This window comes from Mus musculus, chromosome 12, assembly GCF_000001635.26.
Source record: "Mus musculus strain C57BL/6J chromosome 12, GRCm38.p6 C57BL/6J".
In the NCBI taxonomy this organism is placed as follows: Eukaryota; Metazoa; Chordata; class Mammalia; order Rodentia; family Muridae; genus Mus; species Mus musculus.
In genome coordinates this window covers 108,749,201-108,759,082 of record NC_000078.6, presented here as the reverse complement: position 1 = coordinate 108,759,082, position 9,882 = coordinate 108,749,201, and the positions used below count along the sequence as shown (strand labels likewise).

Sequence of the window (9,882 nt, the reverse complement as noted above, 5' to 3'; positions counted from 1 at the left end):
TTGAGATCGAGTAGTGTGTCTGGAGAAGGGGACTAAGGGCAGAACGGGGTTCTGATAGGAGGCATCTGTCTCATCCCCGCGGCCTTGGTCAGTGACAGCAAGCACCCGTGGCTGTTTCGGGGGCACTCCTGTACTCCCATTCGCTCTTCCAACCCACCCCAGGGACCCGACTCTTCCTCCAGCTCAGCTCCAGGCTCTCAGCTGACAAGCACGCAGGTGCCCCCTCAGCCTCCCAGTTCTGTTGCCAGGCAGTCCAGCCTAAAGATCTAGGCCAGCCATCAGCCTTTGGGAACCTCCAAGTGCTATACAGTTTCTGTCAAGCCTAGACATACCTGGGAAGACAGAATCTCGCATTACCTCAATCAGGATGGCCTGTGGGCAGGTCTGGGGCGGGCGGGCGGGGGGGGGGCATTTTCTTAATTGCTAATTGATGTAGGATGACATGCTATCTTTGGGCAGATAGGCCCGAGTTGTATCAGAAATCAAGCTTAGCAAGCCTTGGGGAACAAGCTAGAAAGCAGCGTTCCCCCATGCTCTCCGCTTCAGTTCCTGTCTGGGCTTCCCTCCATAGTTGACATAACACAACCACCCACGCCAGGTTGCTTTTGGTTAAAGTGTTCTTTCACGGCAAGAGTAAAGCTAGCCGGGACCCCAGGGAAAGTACGCAGGCGCAGGCATCAGCTAAGGTGTAGTTCCTAAGCTATATTTGTGTCCACACAATGTTGAGTTCCTACTGCATACCAGACCCTCTATCTATCTGAAGGGGAGAGAATCCTGAAAAGCAGTTCTGTATGGTACCAGAAAAATCCCGAGGGAGCACAGCGCAGCACACACACACACACACACACACACAGCCCAGCATGCACTGCTACTGAAGTGCAGTTAGCAGGGAGGAAGCCAGGCGGAGCCACAGAGCAGACTACGGAGAACAGCAGGCCAGTGCAGGCCCCGCCTCTCTCGCGGCACGTGACCAGACTAGCCAATGCCTGCGCGGGGTGGGTCTGCTGGTCCCAAAGCACCGCCTCCCGGGTGCTCGAACGGGAAAGAGACGCCAGCAGGAGGCGCCACGGGGCCACGGCCCGACCGTGCGTGCGCTAACAAGTCATCGGGTCCACGGTTCCTGAGGTCGCAGCCTCTCCGCCTGGTTTGGGTTTCCGCGGGGCGTGGACGCTGAGAGGATTGCTTCCCCGTTGCGAGTTCGCTTGAGTTGGGGACGCGATGGCGGAGTGGCCGCGCCCCTGTGTGTCCCCAGCTGAGGATGTCCCTGCCTAGGGTGCGTACCGTTTACCGCCAGTCCTCACCTCTGAAAATGAGTGCGACTCAGTCTAATAAAGGTAGCCGTGCTGAGCAGGGATTTGGAGGACAGGCTCGGAAGGGAGTGGGCCAGGGAAGCCACACACCCAGGAACCCTTGGCTAAGCACAAATGGGAACTGACCTGGACGCACCTGGGTCATGGCTCCCATCCTGCTGACAGGAAGGAAGCTTAGAGAGTCACAGAAGTCACCTTAACTTCATTTGCTATAGTATAATTTGTATTTCAGACCCTTCTGCTCAGACTAGATCAACTCTGGTCTTACAGAGTGATTTCAAGGACAGCCAGGGCTACACAGAGAAACCATGTCTCCCAAAAAACCCCAACCTCGCCCCCCCCCCCAAAGTTGCAGGTATAAGGCCTTCAGGTTTTACTTTTGTTAATTTCTGGTTTGATTTACCTCGTGGTTAGAGAATTTAGTCTTACCTATTTTCTGTAGTTTTTATTTCTTAAAAATTGGATTTCTTTTTTAAAAAGATTTATTTATTTACTTATTTATTTATTATGTTAGTACACTGTAGCTGTCTTCAGACACACCAGAAGAGGGCATCCGATCCCACTACAGATGGTTGTGAGCGACCATGTGGTTGCCAGGTTTTGAACTCAGGACCTTCGGAAGAGCAGTCAGTGCTCTTAACCGCTGAGTCGTTTCTCCAGCCCTAATCTTATCTTTTCTTCCCTTTATTTGTGCTTGTGCGTGCACAAATGTGTATGCACATGTGCGGGACTGCTCATCCCACAGAACATGTGTGGAAGCCAGAAGTCGACTTACAGGGTTGCTCTCCTTTCTCCTTGTAGGTCCAAGGGATGGGGTCTAGCTTGTGAGGCTTCCTGGCAATTGTCTCTACTCAATGAGCCATCGTCCTGGTCCCTGACCATAATTTTACGCACCTAATCTTTAGGGGTTGATTCAAATTCTTGCTGCTGGCCTTGCTCTATTCTCCCCCTGGTGTCACTCGGCGGCAAGGTCACATCTTCATGGCCATTTGCGGTTATCTTGATCACAAAGTGTTCATCCTGACTGCATTTCATGTTTGCCTTGGACATGGTTTGCACCTTCTGTTTGTCTGCATCTGCCGATTTGACGTCCTCTCCTTCTCAGTCTTCCTGTTCGCATCCGTGGCTGCTGATTTTAGTCACCTGACTATTTGTTGAATCATTTAGCAGAAATATTTGTTTACTCTGGATACATCTATTTCCTTCTGATACCTTGGTAATTGTATTTATATTAAAATTCTTTTTAATTTTTAAAGTAGTTTTTTTTCCAACTTGCGATATATATTTTTTTAAGATTTATTTATTTATTATATGTAAGTACACTCTAGCTGTTTTCAGACACACCAGAAGAGGGCATCCGATTTCATTACAGATGGTTGTGAGCCACCATGTGGTTGCTGGGATTTGAACTCAGGACCTCCAGAAGAGTAGTCAGTGCTCTTAACTGCTGAGCCATCTCTCCAGCCCCAACTTGCGATATTTTAATGAATACATGATTTTTTTGTTGTTGTTTTTTGTTTTTTTGAGACAGGGTTTCTCTGTGTAGCCCTGGCTGTCCTGAAACTCACTCTGTAGTCCAGGCTGGCCTCAATCTCCCAAAAATGCCTGCCTCTGCCTCTCGAGTGCTGGGATTAAAGGCGTGTGCTACCACGCCTGGCCTGAATACATGATTCTTTAACTTGGCATCATTGATGAGTTGGTTTTGAAACAAGCCATTGATACTAGTTGATATGACTATGGAACTGTCCCTTCTCTTGTGATAACTCTGTGACTGGGGATCAGGTTCTGTTCTAGTCCAGTTTCTGTTCCTGTAACATCCTACAGCAGTATTACAAATGTGGCATTTGTCATATTGCTAACTATTGTAACCATTGCTCACTGGCTCATTGTAACATTGCTAACTCATATCTAGGAGGTCAGGTGTCTGTTTATGTGGGTGAGTGTTTTGCCTGCGTGCTTATCAGTACATCCTGTAATTATCTATCTTGTGTCCTTACATCCAAGTGCTGGGTTGTTTGTTTGGTTTGGCTTTGGTTGTTACTGTTGCTTGGAATATTTTTTTAAATATTTATTTTTATTTACTTATTTATGTGCACATGCCCTCAGAAGCCTGAAGAGGGCATTAATTCCCCTAGAGCTGGAGTTACAGGTGACTGTGAGCTGCCTGGCAGGGCTTGGGAACTGAGCTCTGGTCCCCAGAGAGAGCAGAAAGACTCAGGACCACTGAGGACACTCACGAGTGCTCTTTGGACCCGTTTGTGATTTAGAAATAGGGTCTCATTATATAGCCTCGCTGTCCTCACCCTGCAGATTCCCTCCTCTGAGTGGGCCCGGGTTTAAGATTCCCATTGGAGGGACCATAGGATGGCTTAGCAGGTCAAAGCACTTGCTGTGTGGAGCTTGTCTGAACACCAGAGTTTGACCCCTGGAACTCCATACAAATGCGCGCATGCGCGCGCGCGCGCGCGCGCGCGCGCACACACACACACACACACACACACACACTACTAAGTAAATAAATTAAAACACACACAGTGGCACACGCCTTTAATCCCAGCACTTGGGAGGCAGAGGCAGGCCGTCTGAGTTCGAGGCCAGCCTGGTGGACAAAGTGAGTGCCAGGACAGCCAGGGCTACACAGAGAAACCCTGTCTCGAAAAAACCCAAAAAAAAAAAAAAAAAAAAAAACCAAAAAACCCCAAAAAACCAAAAACCAAAACCAAAACAAAACAAAAAAAAACACACAGTAAAATAATTTAAGAGTCCCATTTTTGAGAGTGGGTGGGTAAAGGAGCGGGGGTGGGGTGTGGTGGGCGGGAGGGGGGAGGGTATAGGGGACTTTCGGGATAGCATTTGAAATGTAAATGAAGTAAATACCTAATAAAAAAATTGAAGGAAAAAAAAAGTCCCATTTTAAGGTCAAATTGATGATATGATGGGTCTCGAATGACAATGGCACAGTTTTGTCCCAAAGCCCCTGCAAAGACCACACAGTGGCCCTACTAAGTTGGAGTTCAAAGGCATTAGGCCTGCCTCCTGATGGACCATTTTTTCCCTGCCCAGGCAACACAAGCCACCCGAAAGGGTCCTTGCCCTTCACTCAGTCCCCAGAGAAGGCATCTTCTGTGCCTGCCATCTGCAGCTGAGTGGAGCAATGCCGCCTAAGCAGCTAACTCACAAGTGCAGTCAGTGCGGCCTCACTGAGCAGGCAGGTGGTATCCAATCTGCTACTTCCTCCTCCAGGACCTTCTGTAAACCTGGGCTTGACTGACACATGCTCAAATAAATCACATCTCATGTTATCTCATTAAAACATTCCCTGGAGGCAGGTGTCACCATGTAAAATATATGGCTGCCTCAGGAAGACATGAACAATAGCATCAATAGACATGGTTAAGTGAAAGGAGAAGTCTGACAGGACCCTACCTTTAGACAAAGAACTACAGGCAACTACAGAATGCCAAAAGAGGGAGAAATAGTCCTTCCAGGGGTGAGCCCCCTAATTTGGTTACCCAATACTAAGTGGTCAGCCCTGAAATCATATACATACAAATAAACTATATTTATTAAAATATAAGTAGTTAAGAAAACATTCTTGAAGGCCAGTGAGGTAGGCTCAGTGCGTAGAGGGGCTTGCTGCTAAATCTGGTTACCTGGGACCCACGTGGGGGAAAGAGCAACTCAATCCTCTCAAGCTGTCCTCTGACTTCTACACATGCACTCACGTGCGTGCATGCCCATGCAGGGTGCACACTAAATACATAAAATGTAGTATAAACCAGGCGCGGTGGCGCATGCCTTTAATCCCAGCACTCGGGAGGCAGAGGCAGGCGGATTTCTGAGTTCGAGGCCAGCCTGGTCTACAAAGTGAGTTCCAGGACAGCCAGGGCTACACAGAGAAACCCTGTCTCGAAAAACCAAAAATAAATAAATAAATAAATAAATAAATAAATAAATAAATAAATAAATAAAATGTAGTATAAAAAGATGGGCTAGACAGAATGGTGTATGCTTTAAATCCCAGCACTCACAAGGCAGAGGCAGGCGTTATCTCTGTGAGTTTCAGGCCAGCCTGGTCTACAGGACACAGGTCTACAGGACACAGGTCTACAGGATAGCCAGGACTAGAGGGTGAGATTCTGTTACAAAAGCAAAACTGAAAGATTTCAATTTTGTTATTCTTAGAACCCAGAATTTCCTGGTGCCACCCTGCGCCTGAGACCATCTCACCTGATTTGGTTGGTCTCCCCGCTGCCTCCTAACCAGAGCAGCCTGTCCAGACTGCACCTTCGCCAACATTTCCTCCCTTTTGGCATTTGCTGCCGTAAGTTTCTTCCATCAGGGATACCACATTTCATCCAGCTTCCCCCGTGGGAGACCCTCCCTGTTCTCTGATTTAGACCAGAGATTGTATGCTTCTCTGAGTTCTGCTGCTCCTAGGCGGCTCCATCCCAGCCTGGCAGAGCTAATGGGCTGAGGTACCGCTGTTGGCATCTGTTTGTGCCTCTTCTCATAAGGATGGAGGAGAGAAGAGAAGACAAACATAAAACCAAGTCTGATGGGCGCTTGAAGGAGGAATTACAGAATCCTTCAGGGAATGAAGGGTTAAGAACCGTAAGAATACAGGTTTTGCTTTTCAGGGTTCTTTGCAAGCGCAGCTGAGATGAATTTGTACCAAAGCAGCAGCTGTAGTTGCCAGCTCATCGTTAGCTCCAGGATGTTCCCCTGGGCTGGAGAGATGGCTCAGTGGTTAGGAGCAATGACTGACCTTCCAGAGGACCTGAGTTAGGTGCCCTGCACCCACATGGCAGCTCACAAGCATCTTTTTTTTTTTTTTTTTTTTTTTAAAGATTTATTTATTTATTTATTTATTTATTATATGTAAGTACACTGTAGCTGTCTTCAGACGCACCAGAAGAGGGCATCAGATCTCATTACGGGTGGTTGTGAGCCACCATGTGGTTGCTGGGATTTGAACTTCGGACCTTCGGAAGAGCAGTCGGGTGCTCTTACCCACTGAGCCATCTCACCAGCCCCGCTCACAAGCATCTTTAACTCCAGTCCCTGGCGATCTGACGCCTTTCTCGAGCCTCCTTGGGCATCAAGTATAAACAGGATGTACGGATAAGCACGCAGGCAAAAACACTCACCCACATAAACGGACACCTGACCTCCTAACTTGGAGATATGAGTTAGCAATGTTACAATGAGCCAGTGAGCAGTGGTTACAATAGTTAGCAATATGACAAATGCCGCATTTGTAATACTGCTGTAGGATGTTGCAGGAACAGAAACTGGACTAGAACGGAACCTGTTCCCCTGTTTGTGCCTCTTCTCATATGATCAGAGAGTTAGTACATGTAAAGTTTTCCAGAATGATCTTTGCATTTTCATGGTTATAAACTAGGGATCCCCACGCCTGTTCCCCACTGGACATATGAATGGCTGGCCTTGGCTCAGCAGAGAAGCTCAGCCTGCTGTGAGAGGATCAAACACGGGGACATTAGTCCCAATGTTCACCTGCCACTGCAGCTCTGCCTAAATCAAGTTCTAGAAATGCCAGGAATGCTGTCAGTCCCCACGCAGGACGACTACTACGTGAATGTTTGTCACCACGGCTAAGTGTTTCATCTAAATGGAGTCACATGCCCCACTTTGAGTCTGGCTTCTTTGATGATGTTACTGCATGCCATTGTACTAACCATAGGAACGTGAGAGCATCCCCCTCTCTCCAGCCCAGCCCAGGGCTAGCGATTGGATAACGGGAATCACAGGAGAAGAAACTTGACACATCGGATTTTTCACACTAGAATGAGAGCAGAGTGCAGTCCATTGTTGAAAGGGCATTGAGAGCTGGAATCCAGTACACCGTGAGTGCCAAGACAGGTCTTAATAGCTTTGGTCACAGGGGTTGGGCTCGCCTTGCTCCTGGCAATGGTCTGAGGTTACCTGGGGTCAGTGGCAATTGTTCTCTTGCCCAGCCATGTCCCTATAACCCCTTGTCTGTGTCAGGCAGGTTCTATCACCTGGACCCCCTTTCCTGTGCCTGAGGTCACCACTTCATAGGTGAGCCTAGAAGGCTGCCCCCAGGCTGTCCCTTAGGACAGTTTTTGCTCAGTCCTGTTCCAGACCCCAGAGAGACATCTCCCAGCTCCCAAGGCTGTGAGGGGGAGTAGCTCACAAAGTGAGGTCAGAAAGACCTCATATTCCCAGAGAAAAAGAAAGGGTCCTTAAGCTGAAAAGAGCATTTCAAAACCGTCCTGGGCCTTCAAGATGGCTCAGGGAATATGATGCTTGTCGCCAAATCCCGGGGATGCTCTCATGAGAACAGAACGTTCTCCAAAAGAGAGAACAGAAGAAGAGAACAGACTTTCAGGAACTTTGGCAGGAACTTTTGCTTCCCTTCTACATACATGTAAATAATAGAAAGTCCTATTTACATTCCTGTCACCTCAGTACTTAGCCTGTGGAGGCAGGAGGGATGGAGCAGATACTAGGGATGTTACTTGGAAAGACCCTACTCACTGGGATGGGGACCCTCCCACTAGAGTGACTCATACCTGCAAACTCAGAGAGAAGAGCAATGAAACTCCTTGCCTACAACCCTACCCCCTAAGCTATTGGCTTGGGGGAACCCTTCCAGATTTAGTAAACCTTGGCTCTCACACAAGTATGGAAGGAGACAAAAGCACAGTCACCTACATGGTACAGGAACTCACACCTATGTCAACAGACTTGGACATACTTGGACTGCACGCACAGGCAAATCTGTACAGGTTTGCTGTGAGAGATGCTATTACAACCCCCAGCCCCTAGTCTGCCAACTCCTGCCATTCATGACCAGCGCTCTCCCATCTCTCTTACCTGGAGAGGTTGCTGCCAGTCTAAACTCTCAGGACTGGTGCCCTGGGTTGTGGGCTTGGCTCATGGCCCAACTACAGACCTTGGGAAGATGTCCTGAGTGTGAAGGCAAAGTTTAGAGGGGAGAAGGCTGAGATGAACAGTTAGACAAGAGCCAACTGAGGACATTTCCCTGAGGGATGTGGCTGAAGCCTTTGGGGGAAATCTCAGAGCTGGGGGTGGGGGCACACACACCGACATTTCTTTCTCCTCTGAAAACAGGCATGTTCCATGGAAGGCAGACTCCTGAAGTTGGTGGCAGGGGCCACTCCTCCCTCTAATTCCCCTCCCCTCCCCCCCCCCGCATCTTTGTGGGTTTGCTCTAGCATAACCAGTGCTTCCCCCTGGGACATATCTCACACGGGATCTGTGTCTCAGGAAGCAACTTAGGAGGTCCCCTACAAAGTTGAACCCTGACTGTACAAAGGAGGGCAGGATGAGACAGGTAGAGAGAGAGAGGCTATGCCACCTGACCTGTCTCACTATGTGGAGTGTTAATCCTGGGCTTAGGTTGGTCATACTCTACATAGTCGCATTATCAAAGAACATTCCAGAGCCCTGATTGGATAGATTGCCTTAAACTGGTAGAACATTTGTAATGGAGCAGAGAGAGGCACACATAGCTGTAGCTGTAAATGACCACATTAATGGATATATACTGCAGAAAAGAGCTCTCTCTGAACCCCTCAGATCTAGAACAGCCCCCTGCTGGAGTTCAAAAGTGTGCTAAAATTAGTTTTCATATCCACCCACTTCACCCTGACACCCAGTAGGTTCATGTCAAGGTGGCAGCCATATTTTTGGGCAACACAAAGTCATAGTTTAATGAGGCTCATGTACAGAGTAGGGACATTTGCCTGTATCCAGGGGAAAGGACGTTTGTTATGATTTGAGCGGTAAATGTTCTCCCAGATTTTATTTGCTGGAGGTCTGGTTGCCAGTAAGGGAGGGAACTGAGTCATGAGGGCTCTGAAGTCATCAGACTTGTTGCAACACAAGACATTGTTGCAGTGATCATCATCATATTTTTACTTATCCTTTGGCACGTCACGCATGTACACAGACCCTATCCACTCTCGAGCCAACTCTCCCCAGGGCGTCCACCTCGCACCTCTCTCTGTAAGCCAGTCCAGTGCTGCCTGCTGGAATGTTGACGCAGTTGCTGCAACGATCTTGCCCAGGTTAGCATATACAGTGAGTCCAACACCATGTCCTGTCCTCAAGAAAGTGCTTTCCAGCATCCCCCCCCATCCTCTGGCTCTTTCTGTCCTCTCTTCCACAGTGCTCCCTGAGCCTCGGGCAGGGTTGGAGTGAGGGTTTGGGACAGATGTTCCATTTAAGGCTGAGCACCTGTCTTAGAATTACTATTGCTCTGATTAAACACCACGACAGCAAGATGGGAAGGAAAGGGTTTGTTTGGCTTACACCTCTCCATGGTAATTAAGGAAGTGCCTTGGAGCCACAGGCTAGGGAGCCATTTTCTCAACTCAGCTTCCCTCCGGTTAGATAACTCTAGGTCTTTTTTGTGTGGGAGATTAGTTGGGTTATAGCATTTCAAGACAGGGTTGCTTTGTGTGGCTCTGGCTTCCCTGGAACTCACTCTGTAGACCCCGGGTGGCCTCGAACTCTGAGATTCGCCTTCCTCTGCTTCCCAAGTGCTGGGATTAAAGGC

General features: G+C 48.5%; 1 long non-coding RNA gene across 1 annotated transcript; it reads left to right on the top strand.

Moving 5' to 3' along the window:
• Positions 1–891: 891 nt before the first annotated feature.
• On the top strand, positions 892–2,568 carry Gm33628. Its single transcript, XR_381913.2, has 2 exons — positions 892–1,273; positions 2,112–2,568. It is a non-coding gene; the product is annotated as a predicted gene, 33628 (long non-coding RNA).
• Positions 2,569–9,882: the final 7,314 nt, after the last annotated feature.